The sequence below is a fragment of the Pinus tabuliformis genome, chromosome 1_1, assembly GCF_031772625.1.
Source record: "Pinus tabuliformis cultivar Carrire ecotype Pingquan chromosome 1_1, CPIR1, whole genome shotgun sequence".
Taxonomy (NCBI): Eukaryota; Viridiplantae; Streptophyta; class Pinopsida; order Pinales; family Pinaceae; genus Pinus; species Pinus tabuliformis.
Window position 1 is genome coordinate 55,765,233 of NC_142297.1, and position 23,591 is coordinate 55,788,823.

The following is a 23,591-nucleotide window of genomic DNA, read 5'->3' on the forward strand; positions in this document are numbered from 1 at the left end:
TTCTACTACACCATTTTGCTGAGGTGTTCTTGCAATGGATAGTTCCCTTTTTATTCCATGTTGTTCACAGAAGTCAAAGAATTCATCCAATATAAATTCCCCTCCTCGATCAGATCTAAGGCATTTTATTTTTCGATTCGATTCATTTTCAACCAAATCTTTGAAGGCTTGGAAATTTTCAAATGCTTCATATTTATGCCTTATAAGACCTATCCAACACATTAGGAAAAATAATCAATGAACAAAATAAAGTATTCTTCTCCATGAGGTGACTTTTTACTTGTTGGTCCACATAAATAAGTATGGATAAGTTCAAGGGCTTGCTAGCTAACCCTTCTTTTTCCATGAAGTGAACTCTAGCTTTCTTACCGATTTGACATGGTTTGCATATTTTATTTTCTTGGATTTTGATATCTGGAAGATCACAAACAACCTTGAATTTGCATGTTTTCATTATTTGAGAAAAGATTAGATGTGCCAATCTTCTATGCCACAACTAGTTTTCATATTTTTTTCTTAGATATCACTGTTGTTGTCCTCCTTTGAGTATGTATAAGTTGTTTGGAGTTCTTGTACCTTTGATCACAATCTTTACTATATCAAGCTCACGAACAACACCTTTGTTTGATCGAAACACCACTTCATTTTCTTGATCACACATTTGACTGACACTCAACAGGTTATGCTTTAAACCATCTACATACATAACATTTCCATCTTTAACCTATTCTTTCAAGAAAACATAACCTTTACCTTTTATGATAGTTGGAGTGTCATTTCCAAATGAGACATTCTTTTCCTTTTCTAAGGCAATACATGAATGAAGTTTCTCTTTGTCACTTGTCATATGTTTGGAGCATCCACTATCAATGTACCATTAATTTTCTTATCCTTCTGCATACAAGGACATACCACATTTTTTTGTTTGAGATTCTTTCCTTCTCCATATTTTGGGATTTAATGGTGTTCGCTCCTTTTGAGGTATTTGCCGAAATTTTCTCCTGCATTGAGATTCTTTATGACCAAATTTGGTACAAATTGAGCATTCTATTTCATTTTCAAGAGGATAAAAGTTATTAGAGGAACTTCTCTTTATCCCTATTACATTTCTTTGATTTCATGCTTCTCTAGTCATGATGGTTTTGTAACCAACACATTGAGTAGCTTTGTGCCCAAAATTATGACATGAAAAACATTGCCCATTAAAGAAATTTCTGCGACTATCGAATCTATTTATCTTTTGATTGTAGTTTCTATTAATATTCATCTTTGGAGAAAATTGAGTATGATTTACCTGAGGTTGGTTGTGGGTTCTATTGATATTCATCCTGGAGAAAATTGAGTATGATTTACTTGGTGGTCAGCTTTATGTCTTTTCTTACTATTTTCATATTGTTCACTGGTCTTTGCTGCATCAAGATAGATTTTGGTCATATTGCCATCTTGTCATATTGTTCACTGGTCTCAGCGATTATTCATATTTGAAAGACTTATATCTTATATATCTTAGGTTTATAGCTATTTGAGAAAATAGATATCAACATTGTTATTAAATAGTAAGTACTTACTTCTCACCTATAAAAAAAGTATCACAAAAAATTATTGATTCTCTTATAATATTATATTATATTATATTCAATAGATTTTTCAATTTTTGAAAATTAAAAAAAACACACGAAAAACTCTACTGGAAAATTCATTTCATTTATTTATAATATATATTTTTTTAATAAAGTTTATGTACTTTATATCTGAGTCGACTTGCCCAATTTTTTTTCAAAAGAGGCTCAATCTTCATACACGTATTTTATATATATATATATATATATATATATATATATATATAGTTGTTTGAGAGTTATATTTAGTACATTCACAAATCTTCGATTAGTAGGAGTTATTATTGGTCCTTCTGCTCTGTCTTGTGTTGGTCCCCTTGAGTTATAAATATGAGTTATTGACGACTTACCAACCCATTCTACTAAGTGTCATTACCATCTAGACCACCTTCGATCCATTTTTCTACGCTGTCGAAATTACAACATTCATCTTAATCCACATAAGTGTGTATTTTGCGTTGAATCTATTCACCTTATGGGTTTTGTTGTGTCTCGAGAAGGCATCCGAACTGGTCCTCTAAAAGTTGAGGCTCATGTCGAGAAACTTGCCTTGGAAGCCATCCATGTTGTTCAAAGCTTTAATCATTATATTCTTTTACAAAAAACCATGGTGATTTCTGACTACAACCCCATGACTTATATTTTCACCCATCAATTACTTGGGGGAAAATACTATAAATGGATTTGCATCCTACAAGACTTTGATTTGAAATATACTGCTGCCAAATCAAAGAAATCACTTGTTTTTGTCGAATTTCTTTGTGCCCTTCCTTCCACAAAAAATTCCACCGATTTTATTTAGAAGATTCCTTATGAAACTTTGTTTCTCATTGGCTTTGTCGACCTGTGGTATGGATATGTCATCATTTATATTCATACCCATACCTTCTGATATGATTTGTATCAATCCGACTGATGCCGCATTCGGCATCAGTCTCAACCCTATTGGATTCTTGGTAATACATTATACCAAGTAGGTGTTGAATTTGTTCTTCACAGATGTCTAACACTTGAATAGGTTGAACGAATATTGAATGACTACCACTCTATGGCATGTGGTGGTCGCTTGTCAGGATATGCCACTTCACAGAAAATCTTCTAAGCTGATTATTTCTAGCCTTCCATTTTTAAGTATTGTATTGTAGTTGCTCACAAATTCCATGAATGTCAAACCTAAAACCACAAATAGTGCTTCCCACTAGCACCCTTACACCCAGTGATTACTATTGACCCATTTGATATATGGGGCATAGACTGCATGACATGTAACCCTCGCTCAGCTGGGTGGCATACCTATATTATCATCGTCGTCAACTACATCACTAAATGGGTCAGGACGATGCTGACATATAATGCTAACGTTATCACTGCTGCTCAGTTCCTATTCAACCATGTCATAGCCCTTTTTGGTGTCCCTCAAGCCATTTTCATTGACCATGGATCACCGTTTCATTAGTACATGATGGCAGAGTTGACTACTCAATTGGGCCTTCACCATGATAGCTCGACTGCTTACTGTCCATAGGCCAATGGGCAAGTTGAAGCAGTTCATAAAGTGTTGGTTAGTATGCTCCAACGCACCATTGGGAAGCATGAAAAGGATTGGAACCTTATTATTTTATTAGCTCTTTGGGCTTACCAAACTTCAGCTAAGAGAACCACTCAATTTACTCCATTTGAGATGGTTTATGGTTTAGAGGTAACGCTCCCGATTGAATGCTAACTCCCTTCATTAAAACTAGCTATTGAACTTCTTCTTAATACCTAGTCTAAAGAGAAGTGGTTACTCTATATTGAGAGGCTTGATGAGACTTGTTGTATTGCTACGAATTGAATCCAAAAAGAAATGTGTCAAAGCTAATTTTGATCAAACAATTTCTCCACGCACTTTTGTTGAAGGTGACCTGGTCGTCCTTTATAATCAAGACAATGATAAGTTTGGAGCATGAAAGTTCGAACTGATGTGGTATGGGTCATATATTGTAAAACATGTCTTACAAAAGGGTGCTTATGAGATAGTTGATTATGAAGAAAATGGATTGTGATAGCCCCGCAACAGTTGTATTTGAAAAAGTGTTACGTGTGAAATTCGTGTGATTACTTTTTGTACATTGGTGTGTGAATTCATTTGTGTGTGCTTTTGATTTTTGGTGTGCTTGTTTGATTTGGAGACGTGTTTTTATGCTTACCTTGTGTTCTAATTGGTTTGCAGTTGTTGTCAAATCATTACATTAGTTTTGTTGATAGTGCTTGTCATAGCACAAAGAACTTGTATTCTGTATCTTGGGCACTCTTTTCCCCTAATGGCAAGTTGGCTGATTTATAAGATATTTTTCTGGGATAGACAACTAATAACATTGTTGAATACAATGCAGTGATTGAACTATTGTTAGAAGCGGTTTCTCTTGGCATTAGAGATTTGCTATTAAGTTAGATTCATAACTCATTGTGTTACGATTAAACAATCATTACTCAACAAGAAATCCACAAATTTTTTGTATGTATCTACGTGTTCGATTACTGGAAATAAATATTGATTTTATCACATATCAACACAATTCACGTAATTTGAATACACTAACAGATGAATTAGAAAATTATGTTCTTAATAGACATTTGTGTCATTTATAAAGTAACCATATCATCATGGTACATGGACACATAAGTAGAAAATAAAACATGTGTATATATATATATATATTGCGTATGTTGGAGTAATTACATCAATATCTCCAAATATGAAGTGTTCCAAGACACATGGCTTTCAAAGCCTTCAACACTTGCGAAAAACAGTAGAAAGGCTATACACCCACATGATGCTCGTGATAAAACAAGACTGCTCTAATTGCTTAGACTAATAATCGACATAGTCTTGTGGATACTCCCACTGTGTGCCTCTCGTATCGCAGTGGCACCTCATCTATGGTGGCATATTTTGGAAGCCCTTGGGTGATCACATGTAGATTACGCTCCATCTCTACGAAAGGGTCCTCTCCTTCCTCATAACCAGCATCTACTATCCGTTGGGCTACTCATCATGCTATCGGTGGCATGCTAGGCAGTATTTTTGGTCCAACATCTGCACATGTATCACAAGTTAAGTCTCAGCTACATTGTCACAAAAGAATTCATAAAACTTGAAGAAATCCAAAAAGAAAAAACAAGTTTTACCTAGTCCATTGGGAGATATGGATCCCATCTTAAATCCATCCCAACATAAGAATAGTCATGCATGACAAGTAATTGGTGATGTAGCCAAATGAAAAACTATGGAGGGAAATGCATCTTTTGTCCCCCTCCTCCTCGGGGCATGAGTTCGTTCCATTGGACTAACCTCAGATCTTGTGGGGAGGATCTTCTACCTCCGCCCACTGATACCAAAATAATGGCACACACTCTAAAAAGAAAGTAGGCAGTATTGAACCAAAACCAAATTATTTCGAGTTTCGTCACTTACCCTTTGTCACGTGCCTTTTCATATTTTCCACTAATCCCCCACACGAGTTGAATATTGTTGGAGTAAGATAATCTACTACATATTGGAATTTTGATTTTTAAGTCTCATGTAGAGCTTGCATCCTAGATATGCAAGATATGGTGTATAGGATCGTTCTCAAGGGAATATTGTTGATTGTTTCTATCTCTACCTCCAAACTGGTTGTCATCTCAGCACCTAGGAAATGCCTCCTGACTAGAATACTGGTACTCTCACCTCCTAGATGAGATTCGAAGAGTTGGATTCTTTCTCCTCTTCTTGAAAATCACGTGAGGAAGTAAATGTCTATTTCTTCCAATTCCAACTCGTGGTCTTTAATTATGAATATTTCCCAATAAGCATCCTGTAAACTAATCAAGTAAGGCAACAATTCCATTTTAGCTCTTAGTCCTGTAGTCCCAAAGAACTTTAGCAATCCACAGTTCCTCAAAGCATTTATACATTCTGGAACTTGGGCTACCTAATGGTCTTCTTCTTCTTGGCCTATTTCTTTCCGTTCTAGGACTACGTTGGCCAAAATCTCCTGCAAAACATCATTAAACATAAGTTAAATTCTTTTTCATGGATCAAAACTCAAACATTTTTCTTCAAAAGAGAGATTTCCTTCAGAAAATTCCACCTTAGGATCATTGCGTCTATTTTTAATTAACACATGATGATACTGCGTGGGCCTTTAGGCTTGGAGGCGATCATCATAGGTTCGATGAGAAAACCCGCGATGATCACCCCAACTATTAAAAATAGAAATCCATCCCTCTCGCAAGCAAAAATCTGATGAAAATTCATTAAAATATAATGAATTGCAAGAGAAAAGGTAGAGCTCTTACCTGCTGCAAATGGTTCGAGGAATGATGCTCTCGATCTCCCAGACTGATCGCCTAAAAATCGAGGAAAATAGGGCAAAAATACACTCTCAAACTTACTTCAGTGAAATGGTAAAATTGCTTTTACTTATGGTCTATTTATAAGTTTTAAATTTCATTTTTGCCATTATTTTACTAATAGTTTATTATTTTTCCTTAATATCATTGATGGGTGATTCGCTTTGTGCAGTTATAGCTACTTTTGGAGGATACAGTTGGTGGATACATTGATTTTTTTTTTACAGATTCAGTGAGTTTTTCTTTATCTCTTTTTAAGAGTCATTAAAAACAAACGAAAAATGAACCCCTTTGGAGTCATCTTTAAGCTCTTTTTTGACTCGAGAAACATCAAAATATCATCGAGTACCTGTCTTTCCAAACTTGTTAAATTAAAGGAATTGATGTTGTATCAATATACGTTTACCCCTTTTTCGAGCTGAGATTGATTATTTATGAAAAGGGTACACCTTGTTCGACATGGTTAAGAGGTTCTCTTGAATATTGTTTTCTACCTTCTTGGATTCGAGAGACAAATTATGAAAATGGATACGATGAAGTTTTCTTTTTCGTCTCTTTTCCAAACTCTCCAAATGTGAAAAAGATACCGAGTTATTCTTCCATCGGACTCATTAAAAAACCTTATGGCAAAAGACTCGTCACCATGATGAGACCGATTTTTTCCTTCCTAGGACTCGTAAAACTTAATAGGATGGATTCATTCAAAGAGTGAACTTATATGACAAGCATATGCTATCCGCTTCAAGCCTGTGATAAAAAATAATGGGGTACTCACTAGAAACAGTGGGGAAAAATGAAAGTAAAACATGTCTTGTATAAGCAGCATGTCGCTCTTTAACATGACACTCTTATGCTTCTCGTGTTGGGTTTGAGATATCCTCGTTCAATCACTTGTCCTCTCGGGTTTGGGTGATCTATTTTACCTCTCATCTGACTTTTCCATTCCATCATCATGACCCTTAGTCTTATGATTGAGTCAAATGTTGCCTCACTCCAGAATTGTGTCGTCGATGTTCAAGAGAAGTCCTATATGCAGTTTATTACCTATACATTGCCTGATCTTTTGTTATAGTCTTGGCTCCTGTTCATTTCATTCCATTTTACTCCTCGTTTCATGTCGATGATGGGGGACTCATCATGGCACTCCTTCGATGGGTCACTTCCTGTCGACTTTAGCACATTATCCAGGAAGATGAGTTAGAGACCTTATTTCAGTACCTTAGATCTCGCATGCCTCAATGACAAGTTATTTGCATCCGACGACAGGTTTTCATCATTCGCTTTCGATCGGGTGATTCCACAAGTGTTCAACTTTAGCATAATTTTTCACATTCACGATTATAGTTTCATACCTTGAGGGCCATTATCATTGCTGGTGGTTTCTCTCATGCGCTCCACATCATTGGCCGATAATCAGGTACATTTCTAGCATGTTCGACTTTGACACATTCATTCACATGTTAAAATTCATACTTTAATCAGGTTGGGATGGAATGCAAGACCCTGAGTTTTGTCTAATATGAATCAGGCTGCGTAGAGTTATGTTCATGATTGTACACATCTTTCTTCTATATGGATGGTTGTGACTATACCGTGGGACTTTATATTTTTTACGATCCTTCTATACTGGGTGGCTGCGTCCATTCCTTGGATCTTAGATTTATAGATGATACTTCTTATTCAGATGGTTTCGCCCATGCCGCGAATCTTTTCTATATGGATCGTTGTATCCATATTATGGATTCATGTTTTGATATTAGATATATATATGTATATATGCGTCCTTGATTTGTAGGTCTCTTGACAGTTGTTTTTCTTGTCCTTGCAAAATCTCATAAAGCATCTCATCCATCACTCCCAGTTCTGCCTTCATGCTTTAAGGGGCATTTGTTACACAATGTTTTTTCACAACTCTTGCACTGCCCTGTGACATACCCTAAAGTGCCTAAAACACAACCATCATACAATGTACTCATCCGATATACAACTCATATCCTCCCTATTGCTTTGATTGGAAAATGCCTTGAGCTTCCCTTGAAGGGAATGGCTCGCAAACCCTAATTTTTTTTTTGTAAGCTAGTGTGGGTCCTTTTCTATTATATGCAACTAAGATTAATATATACAAGCAGAAGAAGTCCTCAACCCACCCCGAAGGGAAACGGGGTCTGTTGGGCCTCAAAAAAGTGACAGTGTCAACCACAGCACAAGTCTAAGTCATATATTTTACTCTTTCAATCGACAACACTATAAACTTATCGCCTATACCAGTTCAACAAGTTTCCAAAAATTCTGCTTCTCCTAGTGTCTACCATAAAATTCATTTGTAAAACAGAGCATAGAAAAATTTTAATCTACCCTAGACTCCAGCTTGATCTTCGCCTCGCATTGCTCAATCACGATCTTCTGTAGTAGCATTTGAAATTCCCTTAATCTACTGTCTTGCCTCAGAAGAGTACGTTGTATGTTATCCATCTCCTTTCTCCGGTTTGGAATTCCTTCGGCAATATCGATCATCTCTTCAGCCACCTGTTCCCTGGATTTAGCTAATAACCTTTTCATAAACCAGTAAAAGTGCAGCACTTGTTTATACAGAGATAAGCGACCCCTGGTATGTCCTAGGTCTGGTAAGAGTCTATTCCAATCTTCCATTTCAGGGTCAAAGGCTTCCTGCAGAACGTTATTTTCTAGCTATTGTATAATTTTCCTGATGTCGCAATGTGTCCCGTCATTATAAGCCTCTTCTGCTTCCATAGCCCTCTGCTCCAGCGATTGTTGAAATGATAATTTCAACTGCATTGTTTTCCTTCTTTTGCGATGCGATCCTATCGCAAATCACAAATCACATTCCTTTATGTTTTAAGGTTTCACCCCTATGTTTTCTGCCGATTACGATCTTGTGATGCGATCCCATTGCATATCACAAATCACACTCAAATCACAAATCGCAAATCGCAATATCGCAAATCGCAATATCGCAAATCGCAATATCACAAATCGCAATATCGTAAATCGCAAATCGCAATATCACAAATCACAATATCGCAATATCGCAAATCAAAGGTTCGCCCTCCCATTTTTTTTTTTTCTTTTTTTTGCCGATGCGATATTGTGATCGCAGTGTCTGCCGCACATCGCACATCGCGTCACCTGCAAATGATCCCCACCATCCTGATCCGGGGCTGGGAGTAATCTTGATCAAAACTGTGTTGCTTCATTATTATCCTGGTTGGTGATTAGATTTAAGCTTTTCAAGTGTGTCTCTTCCAGTTGGGTTGTCCATATGCTATCCACCTTCCCGTCTGGTTCACTGCAGCCCCAATTGGCAAGGTGATCAAACATTCTATTTCCTTCTCTCCAAAGATGATGAATAGCCATATATTCTATATATTTCATTGATTCTGCTAGGTCCTGGATAAGACCCGCTGTTATCCAACACTTAGCCACCTGTTCCCATGCCTTTCCATTATTTACTTTTCTTATTGTTTCTATTACCAAAGTTGAGTAACCTTCTATTTCTAGTTTCATGTATCTATTTCTTATTGCAATTCTAATTCCTTGATAGGCAGCCATGAATTTGGCTTCATTATTACTCATTATGCCTCCTTTGTCTCCATAAATCCACCTAGTTTGACCTTGGCTATCTCTGAAAATCCCACCATATCCAGTAGGCCCTGGGTTTCCTCTTGACACTTCGTCAAAATTAAGTTTGATAAAGCCGCTCGGAGGACGAATGAACATTGTTGGGCTTTGGATCTGTATACTCTATGTTTTCTGCAGCTTAGGATGGACCATCCCTTGTTCCAAATTTAGCCTTCTTAGGATTCGGTTCTCTTCAGCAATGGTTTCCTAGTCTTCCTGGTTCTAGGCTTCCGATAGGATTTATTCTCTTATTAGAGTTTCAGTTCTTTTCCATAACTCCTCCGGAGGGGTGATCTTGTCTCAGAAAATCCTTCTGTTTCTCTCTTTCTAGATGGTCTAGATGTTGAATCCCATCACCAGGCTCCATGCTTCGCACACTATCTAGCTTTGAAATTGGCCCTTCCCCCATTGGAATATAGTTAGTGTTATGTCCTGGGGATTATGATTCATCTTTCTGAAGAGGCTGTTGGTCTCCTCCCACTGTTGCTGAGCTATCGGGCAAGAATTTAGGATGTGCTCTTGAGTTTCTATGTTTTGTTTACATAAACTACATCTGGGTGGCCCTTGGAACCCTTGTTTCAGGATATGATCCCATGTCAGAATACGTCTTCTTCCCACTAACCAAGTTAACATAGTGAACTTTGGCCACCACCTGTTCCTCCACAGTTGTTTCCATTCCTACCCCTGTTCTTCCTGCGCTTGTTTAGACTTTATGTAGTATGCTCCCTTAACTGTAAAGGTACCTTTTGTAGATCCGCTCCATCTGAGAATATTCGGCCTAGTTATTTTCTTGATTCTTCTGGAGTCCATCTCTTTTACTAACCTTGCTTTAAGATCATCACTAATATTATTACCCCATTCCTCGGGATCTTTCCATTCCCTCCATATCTCGTTTTCACTTCCTTCCTTCCAGTAGTCATTGACATAATTTAAGCCTTTGGCATTGGCTTCCCTGTAAATAGTTTGCATCTCCCGAGTTTCCACCATTCTTTCCCTCTGCTGCCAGGCTTCCTCCAAAAATTTGGTTGTCCGTCCATTTCTTATCTCCCAAAAAGCGTGTAGGTTTATAAATTCTTTGTTCTAACATGCGAGATCCCAGATCGTGGATCCTTTTGGAATCACTTCCTTTCTCATGATTTCCTCAGCTGTAGCAGGCATGTTATATTTTTTCGTCCATATTTCTTTCCATAAATCCTTACCCCCATTCAACCAGCACCACCATAGTTTCACTGCCAAGGTTTGGTTCAAGATGAGCGGATCTCTTAGTCCTAGTCCCCCTGCCTCCTTAGCTTTTGTTAGGCTATTCCAAGAAATTAAGGCCCATTTCTTTTGCTGATTTGGCCCTCCCCATATAAAGTTCTGGAAAATTTCAATCATTTTGGTACAAACCCCTTCTGGTACTGCCATGACCGATAGAGGGTATATTGGAATTGCCTGGAGTGTAGATTTAAGAAGCACTAACCTTGATGCTATATTCAGAGACCGAAAGGACCAGTTCACTAATCTTTTCTTCAATTTCTCTAGAATAGGCTGCCAATTATCTATCTTTAGCGGATTTACATCAAGCACGGTGCCCAGATATTTTGTAGGAAATTCTCCCTTTCTGAACCCCAGCATTCAAGTTATATGGGATTTGACCATTTCGGGTGAATTAAAAATGAAGGTGCTCGATTTTCCTTTGTTAATTTCAGTACCAAAAGCTTCCATGAACAATTATAGGATCTCTTTTACCCTTTTGACCTCTCTCAGTGAGACCTGACAAAAAATCATGATATCATTTACGAACTGTTGGTGAGTAATAGGGATGTTATTTCCCCAAGGTCGCAGACCATTTATTTTCCTCTCTCTCAAATCCTTTTTGATATATCTTCCCAATCCTTCAGCCGCTATTATAAACAAGAAAGGAGACAAGGGGTCTCCTTGGTGCCGGCCTCTTGAAGCGGTGAAGGTCACTGTTGGAGTACCATTCAGGAGGATGGAGAAATTAGGAGTGGAGATCATACTGTGTATCCATTTCACCCGCCTGTTGCAGAACCCATAAGCCTGTAGGATTAATTCTAAATAGTTCCAATTTAGGTGATTGTAGGCTTTTGAAAGATCCAGTTTAATCATCATGCCTGGTACCCTTTTTTGTTTCAAAGTATGAATTACTTCTTGAGATACTACCAGACCATCTAAGATTTTCCTCCCTTCTGAAAAACATATTTGTTCTGGGGATATTATGCTAGAGAGGTTAATGTGGCTATAATCTTATAAATTACATTGCAGAGAGCAATTAGCCGAAAGCGCTCTACTGTTTCCGAATGAGCAGTTTTAGGAATGAGAGATAAAAGAGTAGAGTTTAGTTCGGGCCATACCTTTTGTTGTCTGCATGCTTCCTCCACGACATCTAAAATTTATTTTCCTATGAATTTCCAACTTGCTTGGTGAATTCTGCAGTGAATCCATCTGGTCCTGGGGTTTTGTTTCTTTTCATGGCCTTCACTATTTCCTCCACTTCCTCCATGGATGGTGCCTGCATCAAGGCAAGATTTTGGTCCCCGTTTACCAACTTCGAGATTTCCTTACTTATTCTACCTATAGCCTCCATTCTATTTCTTTTAGGTTCAGTAAGAATACCTTTAAAGTGATCTACAAGCTCTTGTTCCATTTCATCATGCTGATTGATGCGTTGACCTCCCTTATTTTTAATTGAGAAAATCCTATTTCTCTAACGGTGTTGGATCATAGCCCGATGGAAGAACTTCGTGTTTCTCTCTCCCTCTCTGAGCCACTGTACACGAGATTTTTTTTTTCAATAAGATCTCTTCCTACTTTCTTCGCTCCTCAAGTTGGCCTATTACTATTCCTTCTTCTCTGCTTCTCTCTTCATTTCTGCCTTTTGATATATTCGCTTGTTGTGGTTCACTCATTTTTTTCTCTAGGCATTGGTGTCTTTGAATATGTCCCCGAATTCTCCTTTGTTCCATTTTTTATTTTCCCCCTAGGCTCTTTTAGTTTTAATTGAAATGTGTGCATTTTGCTTCTCACGCTTTGTCTGCTCGAAGTCCACCATTGTTCAACCTTTGGCAAAAACTGAAGATTCCTAAGCCAAAAGGATTCGAACCTGAACGGTCTTCTTTTGGGGCTCTGTTTCAGGTCAATTTCTAGCTTTATTGGCCAATGGTCTGAGCCGACTGCTAGAAGAATCATAGCCTCTATGTAAACATCTTTCATCATGATTTGTTCTGAAACTAGGAATCTATCCAATCTTGAAGCTATTTGATTTGTTCCTCCTCTGCGATTATTCCATGTATGAGTACCATTTATTGTTTGAATATCCACCATTCTTTGCTCCGTGATCATATCTCTAAAGGCTTCCATATCTTGATCTATTCTTCTTAATCCTCCTCTCTTTTCTGCTAAGGACGTGATCATATTGAAATCATCGCCTATTATCCATGGCATCTCTGGGTATAGTCTTCGAATTGCTTTCACATTCTGCAAGAATCCTTTGCGTTCATTTGGTGAGTGCGGACCATACACTCCTGAGAGTACTACTCACTCTGATGAGCCTATCAAGTTGAACATACCTGAGAGGTTCCATGGGAAACTAGTCTAATTGCCAAATTGTATTTCCTCAGGTTTCCATAGGATTGCCAATCCTCCTGCGCTGGCTGCCGCATCCTGCCCCATTATTTCATACCTATTATTCCATCTGCTCATTATTTCTTTCATTTTTTTCATGCTAATCTTTGTTTCTTGAACTATCATATAAGTCTAGATATATCCCAGGACCTTATTTACTACAAAGGAGCATTCTACACATGTTGTTGTTCAGATATAGCGTCTTTCACTATTCCCTTACCCTTAGAGGAGGGAAGTGATACTTCACCTATAACCATTCCCATGCGTTTTGTACCATTCCCTCAGAAGTGGGGGAACCGTCGTAATTATCATCATTCGCAGTTGATCACCTGCGGTTCCCGTCTCCTATTCGTCTCTGCCTACATCAATTTCGTTACGAAGCGCAACACCGTGCATATGATTAGTGTGTGGGAGTTTATGTTTAAGAGTGAGGAAAGGCAGCGGGTGTCGTAGTGGGAATGGGCAGAGATTTCACATATTCCTTCCTCCCTTTAGAAAGAGTGGAGGAGAAAGTTTAAACCAGATCCTTTATTTGGGATTGCACAGGAGTTGGAGATCACGTTTGTTTCGTACCATCGGGAAGGCCTCTATCCAACGAAGTAATACATGCATTTATTGTTTACAGTTTAATTGATAACACATGGAGTTGGCTTCCCAAATGTCCCATAACCCATGAGGCCGAGGCCCATGCCCAGGCCGCCCGTTATGGATTTATAGTCATCGAACCAAATCCACGTACTACTCTCAAATAATTGGTTCATCTATTTAGAATAGTATTCCAAATCCCTAGTTTTGGTAATTTAGAATGTAAGAGAGATTGGTAGCATGATAAACATTATGAAAACTAAATATAATGTAAGTATAAGATGGATTATTTCCTTAAATTTAGAAGTGATAATATTTTTGATATTATCATTACTCTTTTTGAGATTATTGGTAGCATGAAAAATATTATGAAAACTAATTATAATGTAAGTATAAGATGGATTTTTTTCTCCTTAAATTTAGAAGCAATAATATTTTTTGTATTATCATTAATCTTTTTGAGATGATCTTCTCCATGAAATTTGCCAAGTATCCCAAAAAAGATGGAGAATAGGGCGATACTTTCCATAGAATTTAATGCTGCTAATATCCCTAGAACTTAATTACTACGAAGGAACCTTCTACACACATTGTTGGGTGAACCTTCTACACATATTGTTGGGGTGGCCTAAGTGGTATCTCGTCTTTCACCATTCGTTCAGAGGAGGGAAGAAATTCCCTCAGAAGTTGGGGAACTGTTGTCTACATTCGCGGAATATCTTAATTTCATGTAGTAGTTAAAAATTATAGTTTTGTTAATATAGAATGAAAATTGATTACACTGTAAGTATAAGATGGATTATTTTTCTTTAATTTGGAAGCAATAATATTTTTAATATTACCAATATTTGTATGTTGTCCTTACTTGTTTCAAAGATAAGAATTTAGACAAGAGTTAGAAGTAGTAGAGTATATTAATTTCATCACATGAAAATTTTATGTTAGTTACTAAACTATTTATTTTAATTTTATTCTTTTCACAAATAATTTTATATATTAATATTATTACTATTTTAATCATTGTTTAACCACCATTCTTAATCATCAAATAACCTTCAATCACTTGTGTTTATGGAATGAGCATAAGATTAAAACTTATTCATACTGTTAAAATTGAAAACAAATGAATATATGAAGTATTGTGTTAATTAGTTTTTGTATTCACGAGAATTTAAAAAATATTAATAAGTGATTTTGTTTCTCAACTATCCTAGACTCATCCTAACCTAACTAGGCGAGAACCATCTTGATTAAAGTGTTGTTTACAATTCTCTATTTCTATTGAAACCTACTTCAATGTGCTCATAACATCAAAATCATATAGGAACACCTTTCCCTGATCTCAGTTTGCTCGAATTTTTCAAAGGTTGTGGAAAAAATAGTTTTTCCTCGTAAACCTCCACTAAAACTGGAGGAACTCCAGTTAACTCAACTAAAACTAGTGTTACCACAGAATTTGTCGGTCCGCCAGAAATGCCACTAAACTTAATTGTGGAATTAATGTATCAGCACATGTATCCTTTTCTGCTTCAGCCTCTATTTGTGTTTGATTTTCGATCATCAGTGGCTCATCATTTGATATGTTAGTCCTTGGAACATCTTCTATGTCAACTTTAATGGACTCTACCTGTTTATTGATGGAAATATCCTATAATGTAATTTTCTTCTTTTTATACCAGAGCTTCAGAAATTTCTTTTGCACATTAATATTGATAGTACCCATGAATTCCATCCAAGGATATCCCAAAACAACATCCATATTATCCATCTCTGAAGTATAAAAATCACCATGCAACACATACTTATCCATAGGAATCTTCAAATCCTTATACACTTGAACATCCTCATCATCCACCTGTGTGTTTTCAATGTGTTTTGTTGGAACTTGCAATTTTTTTTCCAAATGAACATTCATAAAATTATGCTTGCAACTAGAATTTATAGATACAATGATTTTCTCCTTCTAAATCAATCCATGAACCTGCAATAAGGAGACACCCGTAGAAAATAACCCCTTACGTGTCGCATTCTCCTTTTTTCTAGTCCGAGACCATTTGTCTAAAAGGACTCTTTCAAATTCTGCATCTGAAAGTTTGGGCAACTTATTGTCGTCAAGTGAGAAATATACCATTTATGAGCCTCATCTCTGAAATTAAGCCACACTGAATCCTTCCAATTTTTTTCCCATACCGACTTAGTTTTCTCTATGTATTCTTCAATAGTAGGACCATTATCTTTTCCTGTAAAACATAGAACTGCCATGAAGAGGGTTTTGAAAAAAATTCACTTACTTGGAAAACATTTGAAATGGCCACAAATTCCGTCAATATTGCTTAGAATCCCTATTATGACCTATTTTTGGAAATGGAACAACGATTCTGCATCTTCCCATGTGGTAGAAATCCCGATCTAGGCACTGGAATTGTCGATCCATGCTACAACTGTCCCACCATCACAAACAAATTCCTGAAAATAGTTGATTTTAAATCAGCGATATCTCCCTTATCCGGACTCCGATTCGACTGATTGTTTTTTTGAAATCGGGTATTTTTTCACAAAGAATCCAGATCGACAATTAGATTTTTCAGATCTTGCACCAGGACATCCAGATCTGCACCGCAAACTCACTGCCCCGAAAAATTGTCTACAACACCACTGAGTTTTAGATCAGTGATATCTCCTTCATTTGGACTCCGATTCGGCCTTTTTTTTTTGAAATCGGGTACTTTTTCACAAATAATCCAGATCTGCAATTAGATTTTGCAAATTTTGCACCAGAACACCTAGATCTGTGCCACAAACTCGTTGCCCGAAAAATTGTTTGCAACACCACTGATTTTTAGATCAGCGATATCTCCCTCTTCCGGACTCTGATTCGGCCGATTTGTTTTTTGAAATCGGGTATTTTTTCACATAGAATCTAGATCTACAATCAGATTTTGCGAATTTTGCACTAGAACGTCCAGATCTACACCGCAAACTCGCTGCCCCAAGAAATTGTCTGCAACACCACTGATTTTTAGATCAGCGATATCTCCCTCATCCGGACTCTGATTCTACCGATTTTGAATTTGAAATTGGGTGTTTTTTCACAAATAATATAGATCTACAATTATATTTTGCATATTTTTCCCCAAAACGTAAAGATCTGATCTACAAACTCACCGCCCCAGAAAATTCCTCCAATAAATTTAAAAAAAAATCTCCTCTTTTGCCCAAGAAAGTGCTCTGATACCACTTGTTATAGATCTGATATGAAAATATAAGACAATGCAAATAAACCCAAGAAATAACAATATCTGAATATAGATAGAAATGATTCACTTTATTGATCAAACCCTTAAGGTAGGGCACCACCTTATATTCACTCCTTAGGGAAGGAGAACACTCCACAAGCCATATGCATGTTCAGACAATAATCCTTCATATCCCTCAATGTGGAGTCTCTAGCCTCTTTATAGGCCTCATACATATAATACCACGGGTCATTACCATGGTTCCCTCAATACCATCTATCTAATACCATGGGCCCATTACATTATTACTAACTACTTGTGGTCCCTTACATAATATGGGTTAACCACCTTATTTATTACTATGGCCCATCCCATTATTACATTATTCCCTTGGGTACCTCCCTTTGTACCCCATGTTATCCGCCCTAGGTATATATCAAAATGATACAAGGAGGCTCCGCCCTCTGTAGTTCTGAGCCAAGGTTCATGGAATAATGCAACAAAAACAAAATTAAGGCTGCTCAGAAGTGCGAAACAGGTCCAATCCAAAATAAATTTGCTGCCCACGCAGGGGAAACCAACATATGGACATGGTGCAATATTCTATTGAATTCATTTTCAAGACTAACTATTTTGCTCAAAAATTCAAAAGTAAACCCATAGACTTGGTTGCCGATAACCTGAAACCTGAAGATGCGTGGTGAATTAGCTGTCATTTGGTGTTGACGGGTGTTCTTTGATAATTAGACACCTGTAGGCTTTGGGGTCGTCCTTGTCTTTCGGCAGTGTGCTCATGTCATCCTTTGCCAGAAGTTCTTAGTTTTTCTCTGCTGCAGAAGGCTTGCCCTGAGCATTATCGCTCTTCTCCATTTAGCGAGTGGGGCATCCTTCATCGTTGGAAGGTTCCTCTTGAAAGGTAACTGTAATGGTAGCCTTGATGAGTTGTCGATTCAAAGACAAATGGTAAATGAATTGGGCAGAATGGTTGGATTGCTGAGAGCTGGAAGGGATATTAGTAACTGGAATGGAGGTTTACACAAGCTGGGAGTGGACAACGCGAGTGCAGCCTCTTCCACTGCAAGTATCAAGATAATGAGCTAAGACATAATTTGACGAGGGGGAAGAGGAGTCCGAGAATGTTGAGGGCGGAGAATGGGGCAGTCTCCCTCTACTGCTACCCCTCCTGCTACGCATTTCTCAGCCCAGTCTAGGCATGATGGCATGGGAATGAAGAGACTACCTGTGAGAGGTCAGCACTGAGCAGAGCTCTAAGGTAGAAGGCTTAAAAGGCTCAAAATCGAAAGTCAGGTTGTAGATCAAGCTATGAGAGTAATGGTTGCCCTTTCCAAAGTCTATGTAGTAGAGAATATTGCATCGCTTGCCTATTGCAGTGTGTGTGCTCGGCTCCACTACAGCCAGGGGGCACTTACAGCTCAGAGGTGGAGGAGTAGAAAGAGAGGAAGTGGGTCGAATGTTAATGGAGGGCTCCATGATGCAGATTTGAGGCGGGATGGTGCTGGTGAATTGGCTTGGGTGTCACATTGAATGGAATTTACTGCTGTTGTGAGATGTTTTATTGTTCTATGTGTGATGTTACAGGTGGCCATGTAGCTATGCCATTTGTCGTCCCATGCCATTTCCATCAGGTCACTCTTTGTGTACACTCGCATCGAGGATAAATATGTTGAATATAACTAATATTAATATGATGAGATCCAAAAGTAAGATGGTTTGTAATTAATGTGATCAATTTTAATGTGTCGATATGTCAAATATTAATTTGATAAGTTACTTATCTTTTATATCTAGACTTCTATTTTTATTAAGTACATAAGCTCTAGCATTTTAGTGCTTAATGTTCATTTCCTCATCCCTTTGTTTGGTTACCTAAAATTTGTTGACTAAGTTTACCTATAGACTTTATATTTGTCAGAGCCTTCTAATGAATCATGTCTATGCAAAGGTTTATTCACATGAAACTGGAAAAGTTTGTTATCACTTAGGTTTTTCCCAAAACTTGTAAGAAAGGGAATACTGCTGAGGTAACCACAGACCAATCTTTTAGATACAGAATCTAGCCAATCTGTATCTAGAGAGGGCTCTCCCTTTATGATTTAGCTTTTTTTTTAAAAGGTATTCGGATAGTTATGATGTTCAAGGGTTTTGTTTTGAGTTTGGGTGGTGAGATCCAATAGAACAGTGAAGTAAGACATAATAGTTCAGTCCATTGCGCTATGGAGTTAATGAAGATGACTTTCTGGATTTTGTTTCTTAACAGAGGATGGCTTCAAAGAGCAAGGTAGTCAAACAGAGAACAAATAAAAGACTTGAAGGAGAAGGAATGGGCTCAAATGAGTGAAGGGCAATTGAGAATCCTTCAACATATTGAAACAGGGAAAATGAATGATTACTGATAAGGAGCAGTTAAGAATTATTTACCAAATAATCAACATGAAAGAATCAGGAAATAGGAGAAATTAAGAATTCGTTGTTTATTCTAATTCTGAAGAAAACACAAAGAATAATAAAGACTGAATACATAGTACAATCACGCAAATCCTGCATTAACCATTTTCTTTATCATTTAGACTATGAAACGCAGATGATATAATAAACCAAAAAACTATAAAACACAATATATAGGGGAGTTATTGATCCGAAGGTTGATTCAAGAATTCTGTGACATGTCCTCTGCTTCAATTATTCATCCAGTAAGCCAAACAATAGTTGGTTCCAACAGCTTTATATTCCAAAATATTCAGTATTACAACAGAGTCTAGGAAATTCACACACCACAGACTTTCCAATCCTCTCATGGAGGGGGTATTTACAAAACAAAATATGTACAATCAATATCTCGTAACAGTTGAGAGATAATATCTAGTTTTAACCTAAAATAATTTACAAGCAACATAGAAGCGTCTCGAGAAAGATAACTGATGTTGTGCTGGAGGCAGGTCTTTATGGTTCATCTTGTAGCTATCTTATGATGTAGGTTTTTGCCGGCTGTGTGTATTAATTGATGCATTAATTCTGATCTGATAGTCTTCAATTCTTATATGTTGTCTTTAATTATGCTCTAATACGCTTTAATGCTCCTTTGATACTCTTTGACTTGTTTTAGTGTCGATCAGATACACTTTAATGCTCATCTGATCCTATTTAACTGTGATTTGACTCTTGTTCACCGCTGTCTGATGTTCTGGTAAAACAAAACTGTGAACGTGTCTTCGCACTGCTTTTCTCTAGAAATTCATATATCTGATGTTTCATTGGTTAGGGTAACAAAATATCCCTGTATATCTCTGTTTTCTTTTTTCTGTGAGCTAAGAAGTGCCTCAGTTTGGTTTCTTTTGTGTTTGTAGAGGAAGAAGCTATAAAATGGCCGGTCGGCAGAGTCTGTGAGCTCGTTGATAGAGCTTTTTCTGGTCAGGTAGTGGAAATGCAACCTCAAACGACTTTATTTTGTAAGATAGCGTGGGGCGCTATATGAAAAAATGTAACAAAATGACCTTTTTCCCTTTTTATTTGAGAAACGAAGCTTTGGCGGGAAAATTTAATTTGACTGGGAGGATGATGCTAGTGGGAGTACAGGACAGATGACGTGGCAGTGACGGGTGGATGACGTTAGCGAGGGGTGACATCAGAGGATGATGTCAGCAGGAGGACGGTGGTAAGCGATTTTTCCTGCACCACTTTTATGGTTGGGCGGTTTCGGGCGGGGAGGAACCTAGCATGGCAAGAGCGTAACGCGTGGCAGGAGTATGGTGGCAAAACCACCGGTTCCAGCGAGTTAAACAACAGTGGTTAGGGGGGTCAAGAAATGGATGCGGACCATCAGATGGTCAGGGATTGATCAGACGGTAGACGCACTGTGGAGATGGTGGAGAGTTTAAGTAGCGGGCTCGACGCAATAAACCAAGGTTTTTAATGGTATCGGGCATGATTTTATTGGTTGGTTTAGTTATTAATCAATGAGGGGTTAATTAATTCTTTGAGAACACGGTGGGGAGGTTATTAATAGGTTCCAAATAAATCTATTAATCCCTTGCTTTATATAGTGACTATGGTTATAGTTAACTGGGGGGTAGGAATATTAATATTTGGGGATTTTTAATATATTTTTATATATAATAGGGGATTGGGAAATACTGTATGGGAGTTATATAATAGTGTTAAGAGCTAATATGAAATAATAAATGAAAGAGACATCGCTAAGTCATATGGTTTAAAACTTAGGCTTTAAAAGGGAAACGTGGTTTTATATGAGAAATATGACTATTCCCTAAGTAAAACATATTTTTACTTAGGCAATCACTTTGAAACGGAATGAGTGCTTCAAGGATATTAAGCCGATCTTAATACCTTTTGGTGGGAAATTAGCAAATTATTAGGGAAAAGTATGAAGGGGAGTTAGTTATGTAATCTACCTCACTTGAGCTGCATCAAAAATATATGTCCAGGCTCTTTAGAAAGTAAGTATTGCTCCCTTGCAATGCCTGAATGATGAATGGCCCTTTCCACAGGAAGTCAAACTTCCCATGTTTTCCTTTGTCTTCTCTCCTAGAAAACGATCTTAGAACTTTATCTCCAAGGTAGAATTCTTTTTATTTGGCCCTTTTATCAAATATTTTCTTGAGTTTTTCTTATAACACTTGCGATCTTTGGTGCACTTCTTCTCTGGTCCGCTGCAAATGGATGGTCTGATTTATTATTCTCTGAATGTCATTTGGTTCCACCTGATCTTATTGCAGTTATTTCATCACATGAAGTCCTAAAGATGAAAGAAACGCAGCCTCCATGCCATAAACTAGCTCATAAGGGCTAGTTCCAATAGATCTCTTTGTAGTAAGTCCATCTGCCCATAATGCATTTATGAGTTTCTTGTGCTAGTTTTTCATGTTCTCTTCCAATAATTTCTTAATAATATTGATTAGGATATTATTGGAGGATTCAGCTAGACCATTACCTTGAGGGTAATAGGTTGTGGAATGGTCTAAGGCGATATGGTATTTGCCGCAGAAATTTATCAGTTTCTTCGCCTTGAAGGCAGCAGCATTAGCGGTTATGATCTTTCTAGGACAGCCAAATCTAGACAAGATGTTGGCTTCTAAGAATCCTATAATCACTATATCATTGGCTTTTCTAGAAGGAATGGCCTCTATCCATTTCGTGAAATAGTCTGTGGAAGTAAGAATCCATTTGTGTTGGCCAGAAGAGGGAGGATGTATTTCTCTAATGAAGTCCAAACCCCATTTTTGAAAGGGTTTTTCAGTGGAAATTGGTCTCAAGGGTAAGGGTAACAATTTCCTTTTGCCTTCAAAAATCTGGCATTTGTGGCAAGCAGTGACAAACTTCTTTACATTAGCGAACATTGTTGGCTAGTAGAATCCAGCCCTTAGGTTTTTGTCTGCATTTGATTTCCAGTACATGTGTCCACTGCAGTCCCCTACATGAAATTCTCTGAGAACTTTGTCAGCTTATTCTCTTATTAAACAATTCAATAGAATACATCCATGATTTTTCCAAAAAAGAGCACCATCTAAAATACAAAATTTTGAAGCTTTCATCTTTAAAAACCTTTTCTTTGTTCTGGATAACCCTGTAGGAGCCTACAGGTTTAAAAATACAAGAATCATATCAGCATACAAAGGTGATTCTAAGAAGGCCTGACTGATTTGTGGAGTCACCATCTCCTGTTCGTTATCCAGTTCATTAAAATCCAGGGCTTGAAAGTTTGTTTTAGTAATGAGTTTTGCTAATCCCTATCCTTCTATAATCTTTGCCGATTTTATTTGAATGTCATACTCCAATATTTTAGCTATTCATTTATCTCGTTTGCCTTCAATTCCATCCCGAGTTAGGATTTTTTAACAACAGCATTTGGTAGAAAAGCTACTACATGGGAGTATAGTATATAGACTCTAAAGTATTGAATGGCTTTCACAAGAGCATAAGCCTGATTTACCATGATTTTGTATTTCAGAGGTGCATCTCTAAGTGATTTATTGAAAAAGGCTATGGGTTTTTCACATCCTTGGTCATCCTTTTGTAGTAAAACAACTACTATAGTGTGTTCTGATGCAAATGAGAAAGTTATGAAGTCTTTATCAAACTTTGGACTTCTGAGAACTGGTGTTCTGGTCAAAGCCATTTTAATTTATTCAAATGCTTGTTTGGCTTCTGCTGTCCATTTAACCTTTGAATCCTTTTTTAACATATTGTTCAACAATCTAATTAATTCAGCTAGATTAGATATGAATCTTCTTAAAAAGTTGAACTTCCCTAAGAAAGCTTGAATTTCTTTGACATTTCTGGGGTGGGGTATTTACAGAATAGTTTCTATTCTAGTAGGATCAATTATGATGCCATCTTTGGAGATGATATGGCCTAAGAGTTTGCCTTCTTCTAGACCAAACAAAGACTTTTTGGGATTTAATGAAATACCATACTCTCTGCATTTTAAAAACACTTGTCTCAACAGATCTAAATGTTGTTAATCTAATCT